Below are 17,229 nucleotides of genomic sequence, written 5' to 3' on the forward strand. Positions count from 1 at the left end.
AAAAAACACTTGCATGTTGTGCACAAATATATGTACCATGATCACATAAGAGTGAATAACTAAAAACAACATCAGTGTCTATGAATTGGGCTAGATAAATTATTTTAATCTCTAGGCAGGGTGAGCACCTGTAATCCCAGCACTCTGGAAGGCCAAGGCGGGAGGATCACTTGAGGTCAGGAGTTCGAGACCAGACTGGCCAACATGGTAAAACTCTATCTGTACTAAAAATACAAAAAAATTGGCTGGGTGTGGTGGCGTGCACCTATAATCCCAGTTACTTGAGTGGCTGAGGCAGGAGAATTGCGTAAACCCAGGAGGTGGTGGCTGCAGTGAGCTGAGATCGTGCCACTGCACTCCAGCCTGGGCCACAGAGTGAGACTCCATCTCAAAAAAAAAACAAACACACTTCATAAAAACAAAAACAAAAACATACATGTGAGATGTGGAGCTAAAAGACCCATCTGTCAAACTGGAAATGACAGTAGTAACAATTATCTCTGCTCAGCCCACCTCACATGCCCATGATGTAAATTAAATGAGATCGCAGATGTGACGGTCCTTTGAGTCAGTAAAGGAATGTATCTGTAGGATACAGGCTCTACTACATGTGCAAGAGAGTCCACCTAGGATTACCTGGGCCCCAGGGTCTCCACAGACGCAGGTGGCCCTGCCAGTAAGAAGAGTCCAGCACCTTTCTCATCGCCCACGGTTAAGAATAGGAGGGTCTCCTAGGAGGTAAGACAAGGAGATAAGCCCTGATACTTAAGGATGTAGAGTCAACCCCCCTAAACCCTGCACTCTCTTCAATCTTAAGAACAGATTACTTCCCCCTAAACCACCAAGTGACGCTCCTGATGAATGATAATCCCCCTCACACGGGCCCACCAGGGCCAAGAAACTTTTTGAGAACAACTATGGGAACTTAGGTGAAACATTAAGAAGGCAGCAGAAGACTGCTGATCCTGGCTAAGCATAAAATGCCTTTCATGGCCGGGCGCGGTGGCTCAAGCCTGTAATCCCAGCACTTTGGGAGGCCGAGACGGGTGGATCACGAGGTCAGGAGATCGAGACCATCCTGGTCTACACGGTGAAACCCCTGGTCTACACGGTGAAACTCCGTCTCTACTAAAAAATACAAAAAACTAGCCGGGCGAGATGGCGGGCGCCTGTAGTCCCAGCTACTCGGGAGGCTGAGGCAGGAGAATGGCGTAAACCCAGGAGGCGGAGCTTGCAGTGAGCGGAGATTGCGCCACTGCACTCCAGCCTGGACGACAGAGCTAGACTCCGTCTCAAAAAAAAAAAAAAAAAAAAAAAAAAAAAATGCCTTTCATGGTTTCACTCTCGCAAACTTTTCCCTACCATACGTCCTTTCCCTGCCACTGCCTAAACCACCAGATTTCTCTCTGCCCGGCTGCCTCTGCCCCTTGTCTGTCTGATGACTTCTAAGCAGTCTTCAAGGCCCCCTTCCCTGAAACCTCCCTATCCTTCAGTAATATACTCCTTCACCTCTAGCATTCATCACTCTATCATTCTAAATTATAAATGTCAGCATACAAATTTGTCCTCCAGACTAGAACATGAGCTCCTTGAGAATCAGTTCTGTCTATACAGAAGAATTATGAAAAGAGAGATACACAATGCTTTACCGACAGTAGGCATTCTTCTCAAAGAAGGGTTTTGGAGTAAATACAAAAAAGATAGTGGAGCATGGTGGCTCATGCTTGCAGTCCCAACTACTCAGGAGGCTGAAGTGGGAGGATTGCTTGAGCCCAGGAGTTCAAGACTGCAGTGAGCCATAATCACACCACCGCACTCCAGCCTGGGTGACAGAGCAAGACTCTGTCTCTGAAACAAACAAACAAACGAACAAAAAGACAGACCTGGAAATCTCTAGGCTACAGACCATCAGGAGTGGGAAGAATAAAGCCAGAGGAAGAGGAAAATGGACGGGGATGGCTTTCAAAGGGGCTTGCCCACTCCTGTATTCACTTTTTTTTTTGAGACATTCTGTGTCGCCCAGGCTGGAGTGCAGTGGCGCAATCTCAGCTCACTGCAACCTCAGCCTCCCAGGTTCAAGCAATTCTCCTGCCTCAACCTCCCAAGTAGCTGGGTCTACAGGCACCACCACACCCAGCAAATTTTTGTTTTGTTTTGAGACAGAATCTCACTCTGTAGCCCAAGCTAGAGTGCTGCGGCACAATCTCAGCTCACTGCAACCTCCACCTACCGGGCTCAAGAGATTCTCGTACCTCAGCCTCCTGAGTAGCTGGGATTACAGGCGCACGCCACCATGCCTGGCTAAATTTTTGTATTTTAGTAGAGATAGGGTTTCACCATGTTGCCCAGGGTGGCCTCAAACTCCTGAGCTCAGGCAATCCACCCGCCTTGGCCTCCCAAAGTGCTGGGATTACAGGCGTGAGCCACCATGTCCGGCCTGATTTTTCTATTTTTAGTAGAGATGGGGTTTCACCATATTGGCTAGGCTGGTCTCCTGACCTCAAGTGATCCACCCACCTTGGCCTCCCAAAGTGCTGGGATTACATGCATGAGTCACCGTGACCAGCCCACCCCTGTATTTCTAATATTGGATCCTCAGCACACCATAAACCTGAATGGCTCTGAGGAGCTAGAACTCTGATGAAAGGAGCTCAGAAGCTGATAATATACAGCCCCAGAAAGAGCAATAACATAGATCTAGCTCAACACCTAAAACAGAGCTTGGCACATAGCTAGTGCTAAGAAAACAGTACTGAATGAATGGCTATTTCCTACTCCTCATGTGTTCATGTGGAGGGACTTCAGCTAAACTAACGCCCCTCACTTATGTCTCCCTAGGTCTCTATCCAGGCTGGGGTAGAGAATCTCATGCTCCTCTTACCTCTGACCCAATCTCATTGGCAATGATATTCATGAACTCTGAATCACCCCTCCTTCCTACAACAAAGGACACAGACATGAGACCCAGGTTGGAGTGGTGGCTGTGAAACTGCAGGAAGCCTGGCCCCTCCTTCTGAAGCTGCCTTGCTGCTGCCTATTTGTACACATAAAGTCCCACATCCCTTAGCCAAGAGAGAGTACCGGCTGAGAGCCAGCAAGTTGCCCTTCTCAGCCTCTGCAGTTTGGATTCAACCTCCAGGTTTGTCTCTATCTCCCTTAAATAGGATTCACCAGGATAAGCAGAAATCTGTTAAGAGAGTAAAGTTAGGTAGGGGACAATCCTAAAGAAAGATACAGGCTGGACGCAATAGCTCAACACCTATAATGCCAGCACTTTGGGAAGCTGAGGTGGGCAGATCACTTGAGGTCAGGAGTTCAGAACCAACCTGGCCAACATGGGGAAAACCCCATCTCTACTAAAAATACAAAAGTTAGCCTGGTGTGGTGGCACATGCCTGTGATCCCAGCTACTCCAGAAGGCTGAAGCACGAGAACTGCTTGAACCCGGAAGGCAAAGGTTACAGTGAGCCGAGATCATGCCACTGCACGCCAGACACAGTAAGACTCCATCTCAAAAAACAAAACAAACAAACAAAAAAAAACAGGCTGGGCGCAGTGGGCTCAAGCCTGTAATCCCAGCACTTTGGGAGGCCGAGGCAGGCGGATCACGAGGTCAGTAGATCAAGACCATCCTAGCTAACATGGTGAAACCCGTCTCTACTAAAAAATACAAAAAAACTAGCCAGGCGAGGTGGCGGGCGCCTGTAGTCCAGCTACTCGGGAGGCTGAGGCAGGAGAAATGGCATGAACCTGGAGGCGGAGCTTGCAGTGAGCTAAGATCTGGCCACTGCACTCCAGCCTGGGCGACAGAGCGAGACGCCGTCTCAAAAAAAAAATTAAAAAAAAAAAAAAAAGATACAGAGTTATAGCAAAGATGTTAACATCAAACCCAGGAGGCCTGGTAGGTAACATATTTCTTTTTTTTTTTTTTTTGAGATGGAGTCTCACCCTGTCAGTCAGGCCGGATTGCTGTGGCGTGATCTCCGCTCACCACAACCTCTGCCTCCCGGGTTCAAGTGATCTCCTGCCTCAGCCTCCCAAGTAGCTGGGACTACAGGCATGTACCACCATGCCTGGCTAATTTGTACTTTTAGTAGAGAAGGGGTTTCACCATGCTGGCCAGGCTGGTTTCAAACTCCTGACCTTGTAATCCACCCGCCTCAGCCTCCCAAAGTGCTGGGATTACAGGCATGAGCCACTGCGCCTGGCCAGTAACATATTTCTTAGGATCTACCCAACCTTGAGAATACCAGTGAGCAATCCACCTCCCACTGTACATTGCATATAGAGAAGACACTGAGCCCTAAGCCCAGCACAGCCCCCATTCCTTGTCTCCAGCTCCTAATTTCTCACCTGTGTAACATGACCACACCTCCCCAGTCTGGGCTGTTCCTGAGGCTATGGGCAATGTGCACAGCCAGGTCTCTGAGCAGATTCAGGTTATTCTGAAAATGGATATGGTAACTCAGTAGATAAATGGAAAGGATAACAATAGAGAGTAGCAGCTTCCCTCCACCTCATTCTCCCCTCACTCCTACTTTGACAAACTACACATTGGCTTCGGCAGAAGACCAAGTCTGCAGAGCCTATTCTAGGCAGGGCCCATGCCCTCTCTACCTGCCATGGAATAAATCACCTTCTGCAGGATCTTGGTGGAGTTCTGGAGCTTTTTCACTGCTTCCACATGATCCTCTGCTCCACACCTGCAAGAGAAAGGTCAGTGGAAACCTGTGCAGCCTCCCAGTTGTTTCTGATGTTGGGGACATAAATCAGTAACTTCCTTTTTGCTATGGTGCCTCCCTGCAGTCAGGGATCAGGAGATATTTTGAGGAGGTCTCTTAGGCAACTGGGAGAAAATATACGAAGGAATTAACTGTTTTTTGTGGTTTTGATTGACTATCCAAAGCACTTTATCATCTACAATTGCATCTTATCTCCCAGAGGTAAGAGATTATGTCCAAAATCTCAGCAATGGGAGGCAACTGAAGGTACTGAAAGACGCATACTTAAGCAGAGCAGTCAGTGCTTTTTCAGTTCCATGACTTCTCTCCATCCACTTCAGCACCCGGTTCCCAGCCAGAAATATCAGGTTGGTTTTGTTCTTTTTCCCCTTCTCAGTGCCCAGAATCTTAATGACCTACACGAGGCAAGGGGGTACACACACACACACACACACACATACACACGTGGGCGCGTGTGTAAACCACAGCAGATCCTAGAACCTGAAGGTAGGAGAAACCTATCTTTTCCTCAGCTCTGAAACAGTGAAGGGGAGATTTCACTTAGGACTCCTCGATTATCCCCCTCTCCCACTCCCAGCCCCATGTGATCCCCCTCCCCAATCCCTCTTCTCAGCCACTCCACAGCCCTTCCTCACTTACCTGAGGTCACTGAGATTGCTCACATGGGTCCCACAGCACATGTTGGAATCAACGCCCTTAATGCTAACAACACGAATGGGCCCAGCATGATCATCTGGCAAACCCCGGCCTCTCACCTGGACTCAAGGAGAGCAGAGGGACTGTCTGAATCTGATGAGAACGCTTGGAGAACCATTCTGCAGAAGCCACCCCTCTGGCTCTGCCCTTACCTGCTCCACCTCAGGATCATCCAGGCTCAATTCTCGGACATTCACAGGCAGCCGATCTCTGATTTTTTCATTGACGCTCTGCTCAATGGCAGCTACTTGCTCTGCAGTCATAGAGGGGGTGTCCAGCTCAACTGCACTCCGAAATCTCCCTAACTCCCTATCAGAAGTAGAGTGGCCGCAGATAACACATCTTACTGAACAAGAAAGCTGAAAGCTTTTCCTCTAAAAACTGGAACAAGCATACCCTCTCACCCCCTTTTTTTTTTTGACAGGCTTGCTCTGTCACCCATGCTGCCATTTGGTGGCAATCACAGTTCACCACAGCCTTAATCTCCCTGGCTCAAGCAATTCTCCCACCCCCGCCTCCCTCCCAGTGCTGGGATGGGCCTGCCTACAGTTAGTCTTATGCCTGCCACTCACCATGATGTTGTCTTCAGCTTAAATAGATGGTCAGCAACTGCCGTGATGAGATGCTGCCCTAAGCAAAGAGAGCAAGAGACAGGAGAAAAGTGAGAAGTCCACATACTCCCACAATGATAAAATAGAGCCACAATGATAAAAGCACAGAAATTATCCTTGTTGAAGACCTTCTAAGCACTTGGTAATACACTTTAGATACTTTATTGAAAATCACAATGACAATTCTGCAAGAGGCCTTGTGATACCATTTCATAGATGAGGAAATTGAAGCCAAGAGAGACAAATAACTTGCCATGGCAATGTAACTTATAAGGGGCTGGACGTGAACTTAAGTTCTTTTTTTTGAGACAGTTCCATTTTGTTGCCCAGGCTGGAGTGCAGGGGCTCACTGCAGCCTCCACCTCCCAGGATCAAGCGATTCTCGTGCCTCAGCCTCCTGAGCAGCTGGGATTACACACGTGCATCACCGCACCCAGCTAATTTTTCTACTTTTAGTAGAGACTGGGTTTCACCATGTTGGCCAGGTTGGTCTTGAACTCTTGACCTCAAGTGATCCACCCGCCTTGGCCTCCCACAGTGCTGGGATTACAGGTGTGAGCCACTGTGCCCAGTGAACTTAAGTTCCAATATGCAGCATTCATCCATTCAACAAGTACCTACCACACGCAAGGCACAGGGCTTGACATAAGAGATACAGCAGGCCGGGCGCGGTGGCTCAAGCCTGTAATCCCAGCACTTTGGGAGGCCGAGACGGGCGAATCACGAGGTCAGGAGATCAAAACCACCCTGGCTAACACGGTGAAACCCCGTCTCTACTAAAAATACAAAAAACTTAGCCGGGCGAGGTGGCGGGCACCTGTAGTCCCAGCTACTCGGGAGGCGGAGGCAGGAGAATGGCGTGAACCCAGGAGGCGGAGCTTGCAGTGAGCTGAGATCCGGCCACTGCACTCCAGCCTGGGGGCAGAGCGAGACTCTGTCTCAAAAAAAAAAAAAAAAGAGATACAGCAGCATCCCTGATAGACAAGAGTGATGATGAGGAGAAAGAAGAGGAAGAGGAGGAAGAAAAGGAGAAAGAGGAGGAACTGACTATCAAGGAAGAGGGAACAAGACAGCTAAAGGCCTTAAGGAAGAAAGAAGTAGGGTATGTCAAAGGAATCCAGAGATGACAAGCACAGCCAGGATGTAGCCAGCAAGAGGTGAAGGGGCACCAGATGAGGCTACAGCAGTAGACAAGAGCCACCCAGATACAGCTTGTATGCCATGGTAAAAAGTTTGGCTTTACACGAAGACCTACAGGAAGCCTCTGAAGAGCTTGAAGCAGAAGACTGACATAATATTTTCACTTTTTAAAATTTATTTCAGCTGGGCACGGTCGCTCACTCCTGCAATCCCAGCACTTTAGGAGGCCGAGGCAGGTGGATCACAAGGTAAAAATTTGAGACCAGCCTGAAACAACATGGTGAAATCCCATCTCTACCAAAAATACAAAAATTAGCCAGGTGTGGTGGCACGAACCTGTAATCCCAGCGACTCAGGAGGCTGAGGCAGGAGAATGGCATGAATCCCAGGGGCACAGGTTGCAGTGAGTCGAGATTGCACCATGGCACTCCAGCCCGGGCAACAAAGTGAGACTGTCTCAAAAAAAACAAATAAAAATAAAAATAAAAAATAAAGGCCAGGCATGGTGGCTTACGCCTGTAATCCCAGAACTTTGGGAGGCCAAGGCAGGCGCATCACGACATCAGGAGATCCAGACCATCCTGGCTAATATGGTGAAATCCTGTCTCTACCAAAAATACAAAAAATTAGCTGGGCGTGGTGGCAGGCGCCTGTAGTCCCAGTTACTCCGGAGGCTGAGGCAGGAGAATGGCATGAACCCGGGAGGCGGAGCTTGCAGTAAGCCGAGATCGGGCCACTGTATTCCAGTCTGGGCAACAAAGCAAGACTCCATCTCAAAAAATAAATAAATAAACAAACAAATAAATAAGATAAAATAAAATTTATTTCATTTTACTTATTCATTTTTATTTTTGTTTTTATTTATTTATTTTATTTATTTTTTTTGAGACAGTCTCACTCTGTCGCCCAGGCTGGAGTGCAGTGGTGTGATCTTGGCTTGCAAACTGTGCCTCCCGGGTTCAAGCGATTCCCCTGCCTCAGCCTCCCAAGTAGCTGGGATTACAGGCACACGCCACCACACCTGGCTAATTTTTGTATTTTTAGTAGAGTCGGAGTTTCACCATGTTGATCAGGTTGGTCTCAAACTCCTGACCTCAGGTGATCCGCCCACCTCAGCCTCCCAAAGTGCTGGGATTACAGGCATGAGCCACTGCGCTCAGCCTGTTTTTATTTTTCTTGTTTACATTTCCACTTTAAGTTATATTTATTTATGACGAGTGCGGTGGCTTATGCCTGTAATCCCAGCACTCTGGGAGGCCGAGGCGAGCAGATCACAAGGTCAGGAGTTCAAGACCAGCCTGGCCAACATGGTGAACCCCCATCTCTACTGAAAATACAAAAATTAGCCAGACGTGGTGGTGCATACCTATAATCCCAGTTACTCAGGAGGCTGAGGCAGGAGAATCGCTTGAACCCAGGAGGAGGAGATTGCAGTGATCCAAGACTGTGCCACTGCACGCCAGCCTAAGCGACAGAGCGAGACTGTGTCTCAAAAAAAAACATTATTATTTATTTTATTTATTTTTTTCAGATGGAGTCTTGCTCTGTTGCCCAGGCTGGCGTGCAGTGGTGCCATCTCAGCTCCCTGCCACCTCTGGCTCCCGGGTTCAAGCAATTATTCTGCCTCAGCCTCCCAAGTAGCCGGAACTCGGGTGGAGCCAGAGTGAATGTGGGGCAATCAATTAGGAAACTGTTAGAGAGGTCCAGGGTGAAGACAGTTAGGCGCTGGGACTAGGATGACAGTGACCGTGGAAAGAAGTGGACAGACTTAGAAAACAAACCAACAGGCCGGGCAGGGTGGCTCATAACTGTAATCCCAGCACTTTGGGAGGCCGAGGTAGGTGGATCATCTGAGGTCAAGAGCTCAAGACCAGCCAGACCAACATGGTGAAACACCATCTCTACTAAAAATACAAAATTAGCCGGGCATGGTGGTGGGTGCCTATAATCCCAGCTACTCGGGAGGCTGAGGCAGGAGAATCACTTGAACCCAGGAGGCAAAGGTTGCAGTGAGCCGAGATTATGCCACTGTACTCCAGCCTGGGCGACAGAGTGAAACTCTGTCAAAAAAAAAAAAAAAAGAAAGAAACGAAACGAACAGGACTCAGTGACTGGCTGGCTGTCTACACCTGAAGAGGTATCTGGAATGACTTCCAGAACTTGAGTGACTAGATGTATCCTGATGCCCTACAATGAACACACCGGATGCTAATGAAAGACCAGGAGGGAGGGGAAGGCTTTTTGTTTCATTTTGGACATTTTGAGTTTGAAAGGTTGTGAGACATCCAGATGGAGATATCAAGTGGGAAGTTGATAATATCTAAATCCAGCAGTTATTCTAATACTTTTTTTTACTTCAATTGTTCATGTTGCTGTTATAACATTTAGCATATCCTTCCTGAATTACAGCTGATTCTGAATAGTCTGTCTCTTCCAAAAGGTTAACTCCTAGAGAACCCAAACTATGTCTCAGTCATCATGGCATCCCCATACATGGCAACTGCCCTGGTGTTATGTCCCCCATCCCAGCCTTTACCTGAATGCTGCTGCATGTGGTCAAACCTCCGCTCCCAGTCTACCCGGACCAGAACCTGGCTTCCTGGATCCAGGGGTGTCTGTGTGAAATGATCAGCCTGCTCCCCGTGGCGAGTCACTCTCAGCACAGAGATGTCATTGATTGTACCACGGTCATCAGGCTGATGGAAATAAGTAAACATAATCAATGGCAAGGCAGGGCTCACCCTAACTCCTAGGTACAAAGACCCTCTAGGGTGAGAGACAGACCCAGAATTTGGGCTCCCTAAGGGAGATGGAGAAAGCAATGCCAAGTGAGATGAGTCCACTTTGTTCCATGAGAGGATTCTCAGTCCTTTTCAATCTAAACACCTATGTGTTGTGATCTTCAGAAAAACAGAATTAAAAAAAGAGACTGTAACTATAGCAACAAAAATTTTAGTAAAACTCGAAGAACCTTAATCCTCAACTCTCATTGCCTTAGTCTAGATTCTTTAGTAGTCTCTAAAATGATCTGATTTGGGCCAGGCGCGGTGGCTCACGCCTGTAATCCCAGCAATTTGGGAGGCCGAGGCGGGCAGATCACAAGGTCAGGAGATCGAGACCATCCTGCCTAACACGGTGAATCCCTGTCTCTACTAAAAATACAAAAAAAATTAGCCGGGCGTGGTGGCAGGCGCCTGTAGTCCCAGCTACTCAGGAGGCTGAGGCAGGAGAATGGCGTGAACCTGGGAGGCGGAGCTTGCAGTGAGCCAAGAATGTGCCACTGCACTCCAGCCTGGGCGACAGAGCGAGACTCCGTCTCAAAAAACTTAAAAAAAAAAAAAAGATCTGATTTTTTCTCCCTCCCTCCACTCCATTCTCTTGCAGTGCTACTAGAATTAGATTCAAAAATGTTCATTTAGTCTGGGCATGGTGGCTTATTCCTGTAATCCCACCACTTTGGGAGGCCAAGGCAGGAGGATCGCTTAAGATCAGACTAGACCACATAGTGAGACCCCACCTCTATGAAAAATAACAAATGAGCTGGCCATGATACTACCTGCTACTTGGGAGGCTGAGGTGGGAGAATCACTTGAGCCCAAAAGGTTGAGGCTGCAGTGTGCTATGATTGCGCCACTGCACTCCAGCCTGGGTGACACAGTGAGATACTGTCTCATTAAAAGAAAAAAAAAAGGGCCGAGTGCAGTGGCTCACACTTGTAATCCCAGTACTTTGAAAGGTCAAGGCAGGCAGGTCACAAGGTCAGGAGATTGAGACCATCCTGGCCAACATGGTGAAACCCCATCTCCACTAAAATACAAAAAATTAACTGGGCATGGTGGTGCGCACCTGTAGTCCCAGTTACTTGGGAGACTGAGGCAGGGGAATCGCTTGAACCTGGCAGACGGAGACTGCAGTGAGCCGAAATCATGCTGCTGCACTCCAGCCTGGCAACAGAGCAAGACACTGCCTTAAAAAAAAAAAAAAGTTCATTTAAAACAGTTTCAAGTGCCAACTGCTTACAAGAGACTGTGCCAGCCCAAGAATACAATGTAAACAAGATATGATGCCTCATGGAACTTAAGAGTCTAGAGAACAGAGGCTGGAAAACAGACACTTGCAGTATGACCTATAACATGCCATAACATGAAGAAGTATATGATGCTAGAGAATCTCAAAGGAAAGAGACCTAACAGTCTTGGGGAATCAAAAAAGACTTCCTGAAAGAAATGTTGCCTAAAATGAGACCTTCTATGGATACTTGAGGTCACAGGTTTTCCTTCAGCAGATCAGGGAAATCTTCACATTGGGAAAATCACCGTAATAATAACTGACATGAAATTGGAACTTTCTCAGTACCAAGTCTGCTGAACATTTTCTCTCATGTCACTTATTTGCTTAAGAACCTGCATGGAGGCCAGGGCAGTGGCTCACACCTGTAATCCCAGCACTTTGGGAGGCCAAGGTGGGAGGACCGTTTGAGGCTAGGAGTTCAAGATAAGCCTGGGCAATAAAGTGAGACCTCATCTCTACAAAAAATCAGCCAAGCATGTTGGTTGTGCGCCACTACTGGAGAGGCTAAAACAGGAGGACTGCTTGAGTCTGGGAGTTCCAGGCTGCAGTGAGCTAGGATCAGGCCACTGCACTCCAGCCTGGGTGATATAGTAAGATCCTGTCTCTTAAAAATAAAAAAGAAAGAAAATAACCTGCATGGTTCACTGCAGTTTCCTGAATGAAGCCCACACACCTTAATACACCCTTTTTTTTTTTCCTTTTGAGACGCAGTCTTGCTCTGTCCCCCACGCTGAAGTGCAGTGGCACAATCTTAGCTCACTGCAACCTCAGTCTCCCGATTCAAGTGATTCTCATGCCTCGGCCTCCTGAGTAGCTGGGACTACAGGCACCTGCCAGTATGCCTGGTTAATTTTTAGTAGAGACAAGGTTTCATCATGTTGGTCAGGCTACTGGGGAGGCTGAGGCAGGAGAATCACCTGAACCCAGAAGCCGGAGGCTACAGTGAGCCGAGATCGTGCCACTGTGCTCCAGCTTGAGGACAGCACGAGATTCTGTCGAAAGAAAGAAAAGAAAGACCGAAAACGGAAGGGAGGGAGGGAGGGAGGGAGGAAGGAAGGAAGGGCCTTTCTCATAATGCCCACCTTTGTTGTTATCCTCCTCTTCCATGTTCACAATGTACCCCACTTGCGCTCATGCTGTACCTAGTCCTCATCACAGCACTGATAAGTATGCTCTCTGCTGTACTACTGTAACCCGTCTATCTCACCTGAACTCCTTCAGGAACATCTTTTTCAGTCCCTAACAAATACCCGAAGCTAATTCCTTCCTTGGGGCCTTTGCACCCGCTATTCTATCTGCTTGAATACGCCCCCTGCCCCCAGCACGACTAGATAATTGCAAAGACTCACCCTCTCACTTCGTTTAGGTCTCTACTGAAGTAAATTACCCTTCATCTACACACGTAACCTATCACTCTCTTTCCCTTTACTTGGTTTTTATTTATTACTTACTATACCTAACACGCACAATTGTCTTCAATAAACATTCCACGTATATAAAGGCACCGTGTTGTTCACCGGTTATCCTTACAGCCTGGAATAATATCTAGCATATGTTAAGTCTAGATAAGCATTTGCTGATAAATACTTATTAAATGAATAACAAAATGAATTAAGTTAAGGCTCATCTGAATTCATCATGGCTGAGAAAAAAGGGGCAGGAGAGCATTTCCTGCCTGAGCACAAAGAAATTTGGGGCTTCCTGGGAAGAGATTGGCTTGGTACCTGTCCCCCGCCCTCAGGGAAAAGCAATGTGTCCTCCAGCACTACGTGGAAACCGCTCAGCACTTTCTTGCCGTTGCTCCCTTCAGTCTGCAGCTCCGCGGGACGGCAGGAGACCACGGTGGTGGTGAACTGAAGGGAGAGGAATGAGAGAATAAGCCCCGACCCCAGCCCCAGCTCTCTCCACACCGGGACTGAATCCCTCCACGTGGCACCCTCTTCCCCAAACCGCCTTGCCGGCCGGGTAGTTTCAAGTGCCTCGCCCGTGACGCCGTACCTCTCGAGCATAGCTGTCACGCTGACACCGGAACGCCATACCTGCAGGCGCAGAGGGAGGCGCAGGCGCAGAGGGAGGCGCACGCACAGAGAAGCCTGGGAGCGAACGGAGAGCGACGTGGGACAAACGTCATTAAGGGAGCGTGTCTGCGCAGAAGCAGGAGGGTAAAGAATGGAATGCGGTTTGGATAAATTTACTGAAAACGCGAATTGCATATTTGCTGGGTTGCTTAACGACTGTTCTAAGGCTTTGCAAAGGACAAGACCAGGAGGAAAACAAACAAACAAAAGCATCAAGCCTGTAATCCCAGCACTTTGGGAGGCCGAGACGGGCGGATCACGAGGTCAGGAGTTCGAGACCATCCTGGCTAACACGGTGAAACCCCGTCTCTACTAAAAAATACAAAAAGCTAGCCGGGCGAGGTGGCTGGCGCCTGTAGTCCCAGCTACTCCAGAGGCTGAGGCAGGAGAATGGCGTAAACCCGGGAGGCGGAGCTTGCATTGAGCTGAGATCTGGCCACTGCACTCCAGCCTGGGCGACAAAGCGAGACTGTCTCAAAAAACAAAAACAAAAACAAACAAAAAAAAAACCCGCGGCCTGGACAAGGCACATGGTTTAGTGAGCCACTTTGGGCCCCAGGGATGTAAGTATTCCCAGCTGCACAGAGGCGAGTACGGGACTGGCATGGTTACTGAGCAGCGCTGCCCAGTAGAAATAGAAAGCAAGGGGCTGGAGGAGGTGGCTCACGCCTGTAATCCTTGCATTTTGGGAGGTCGAGGCGGGTGGATCACCTCAGGCCTGGAGTTCGAGACTAGCCTGGCCAACATAGTGAAACCCTGCCTCTCGTCCGGGCGTGGTGGCTCACGCCTGTAATCCCAGCACTTTGGGAGGCCGAGACTGCCACCTGAGGTTGGGAGTTCGAGACCGGCCTGACCATCATGGAGAAACCTTGTTTCTACTAAAAATACGAAATTAGCCGGGTGTGGTGGTGCATGCCTGTAATCCCAGCTACTTGTGAAGCCAAGACAGGAGAATCACTTGAACTCAGGAGGCAGAGGTTACGGTGAGCCGAGATCGCGCCATTGCACTCCAGCCTGGACAACAAGAGCAAAACTCCGTCTCAAAAAAAAAGAAACCCTTGGCTGGGAACGGTGGCTCATGCCTGTAATCCCAGCATTTTGGGAGGCCAAGGCAGGCGGATCACGAGGTCAGGAGATCGAGACTATCCTGGATAACATGGTGAAACCCCATCTCTACTAAAAATACAAAAAATTAGCCAGGCGTGGTGGCGGGGTGCCTTGTAGTCCCAGCTACTCCGGAGGCTGAGGCAGGAGAATGGCGGGAACCCAGGAGGCAGAGCTTGCAGGGAGCTGAGATCGTGCCACTGCATTACAGCCTGGGCAACAGAGCGAGACTCCGTCTCAAAAAAAAAAAAAAAAAAAAAGTCTCTACTAAAAATACAAAAATTAGCCGGGCGTGGTGGCGGGCACATGTAATCCCACATACTCAAGAGGCTGACGCAGGAGAATCGCTGGAACCCGGGAGGCGGGGTTGCAGTGAGCAGAGATTGCACCACTGCACTCCAGCCTGAGCGGCAGAGAGGGACTCTGTCTCAATTTTAAAAAAATAATAATAATAATAAAGTAAGGCCGGTCGCGGTGGCTCACGCCTGTAATTCCAGCACTTTGGGAGACCGAGGCAGGCGGATCACGAGGTCAGGAGATCCGAGACCATCCTGGCTAACACAGTGAAATCCCGTCTCTACTAAAATTACAAAAAAATAGCAGGCATGGTGGCGGGCGCCTGTAGTCCCAGCTACTCGGGAGGCTGACGCAGGAGAATGGCGTGAACCTGGGCGGTGGAGCTTGCAGTGAGCGGAGATCGAGCCACTGCACTCCAGCCTGGGTGACAGAGCGAGACTCCGTCTCAAAAAAAAAAAAAAAGTAAACAGTTTGGCCAGCCTGGCCAACATAGTGAAACCCGTCTCTACTAAAAATACAAAAACATTAGCCAGGCGTCATGGCACGTGCCTATATAATCCCAGCTACTTGAGAGGCCAAGGCCGGAGAATCACTTTAACCCGAGAGGGGGGGGAGGTTGCAGTGAGCCGAAATCGCACCACTGCACTCCAGCCTGGGGAATTCAGCGAGACTCCGTCTGAAAATATATAAATAAATAAATAAATAAATAAATAAATAAATAAATAAAAATAAAAAAATTAATTTAATTTTTAAAAAATAGTTTGGGCCAGACACAGTGGCTCACATCTGTAATCCCGGCAGTTTGGGAGGCCAAGGTGCCTGGATCAGTTGAGGCCAGAAGTTTGATAGCAGCCTGGCCAACATGGCAAAACCCTGTGTCTACTAAAAATACAAAAATTAGCTCAGTGTGGTGGCAGGTGCCTGTAATCCCAGCTACTTAGGAGGCTGAAGCAGGAGAATCACTTGAACCTGGGAGGTGGAGGTTGCCATTGACTGAGATCACGATACTGCACTCCAGCGTAGCTGACAGAGGGAGACTACATCTCAAAAAAAAAAAAAAAGCAAATTAAACCAGGTACTAATTTGTATCTTGTCAAATATCTGAAACCTTTTAGAGAATGGAACACTCAATGTTCACAGGAGTGAGAATTGGTACAATTTCATCAAAGAGCAACTTGGTAACAGCTATCAAAATGTTTAAATGTATTTTATCTACTCTTTGACTTAGCAATTCTACTTCTAGAAATGTACCCTACAGATATTCTGGCAAAAATACGTGAAGATCCACATTTTTAGATGTTGATGGCACCATTGTTTGAAAATGGTAAAAGACCGTTGGTCGTGGTGGCTCATGCCTGTGATCCCAGCACTTTGGAAGGCCAAGGCAGGTGGATCACCTGAGGTCAGGAGTTCTAGACCAGCCTGGCCAACATGGTAAAACCCCGTCTCTACTAAAACTACAAAAATTAGCCAGGTGTGGTGGCAGGCGCCTGTAATCTCAGATACTAGGGGGACCAAGACAGGAGAATCGTTTGAACCCGGGATGCGGAGGTTGCAGTGAGCCAAGATCGCGCCATCGCACTCCAGCCTGCGGGGGACAAGAGTGAGACTTCGTCTCAAAAAAAAAAGAAAACGAAAGAAAGAAAATGGTAAAAGACTAACAACCTACGTGTCCCTCAATAAGGAACCTGGGAAATTATGAAAAATACATTCAATGGAATACCATGTAGCCATGAAAAAAAATGAGTTAGATCTATATGTTCTGACTTATAAAGATCTCCAATATATATTAAATGAAAAAGGGCACAGTGCAAGATACGGATGGTATGATTCCAGTTGTGTACACACACAGACACACACATCACATTTGCTAATTATGATTAAGTTTTAATAATATACTGCATATAAATAATACATACTATATATGTTTATGTTCCATGTTATATATTGTTTTGTATATTATATAATTATACCTTAGAACTATGTAGCATAAAATAAATTATAGGTATTATAGTATTTATAATGCAGTATGGGGCCAGGGATGGTAGCTCAGGCCTATAATCCCAGCACTTTGGGAGGATGAAGCAGGAGGCTTAAGGCCAGGAGTTCGAGAGCAGCCTGGGCAAACATAGCAAGACTATGTCTTTATAAAAAATATATAATATATATATAACATGTTTTAGATATATTATATATAATATATAACATGTGTTTTATATATTATATAATATATAACATATAATGTATAACATATATAACATATTATATATATATAACATATAATATATATCTGGGTTTTTTTTTGAGATGGAGTTTCGCTCTTGTTGCCCTGGCTGGAGTGCAATGGCGTGATCTCGGCCAACAGCAACCTCCACCTCCCGGATTCAAGCCATTCTCCTGCCTCAGCCTCTGGAGCAGCTGGGATTACAGGCATGAGCCACCATGCCTGGCTAATTTTGTATTTTTAGTAGAGACAGGGTTTCTCCATGT

At 47.7% G+C, this 17,229-nt stretch overlaps 1 pseudogene across 1 annotated transcript; it reads right to left on the reverse strand.

Moving 5' to 3' along the window:
• Positions 1–526: 526 nt before the first annotated feature.
• Positions 527–13,330, reverse strand: LOC115894868 (annotated as a pseudogene). The gene is made up of 10 exons (XR_004055088.1): positions 13,259–13,330; positions 12,985–13,113; positions 9,726–9,885; positions 6,011–6,068; positions 5,591–5,747; positions 5,378–5,497; positions 5,007–5,137; positions 4,637–4,703; positions 4,354–4,445; positions 527–731 (listed from the first exon to the last, which is right to left on the reverse strand). The product of XR_004055088.1 is annotated as an alanyl-tRNA editing protein Aarsd1-like (transcript).
• Between the last annotated feature and the right edge of the window lie 3,899 nt (positions 13,331–17,229).

Source organism: Rhinopithecus roxellana, chromosome 19 (assembly GCF_007565055.1).
Source record: "Rhinopithecus roxellana isolate Shanxi Qingling chromosome 19, ASM756505v1, whole genome shotgun sequence".
NCBI classification, from domain to species: domain Eukaryota; kingdom Metazoa; phylum Chordata; class Mammalia; order Primates; family Cercopithecidae; genus Rhinopithecus; species Rhinopithecus roxellana.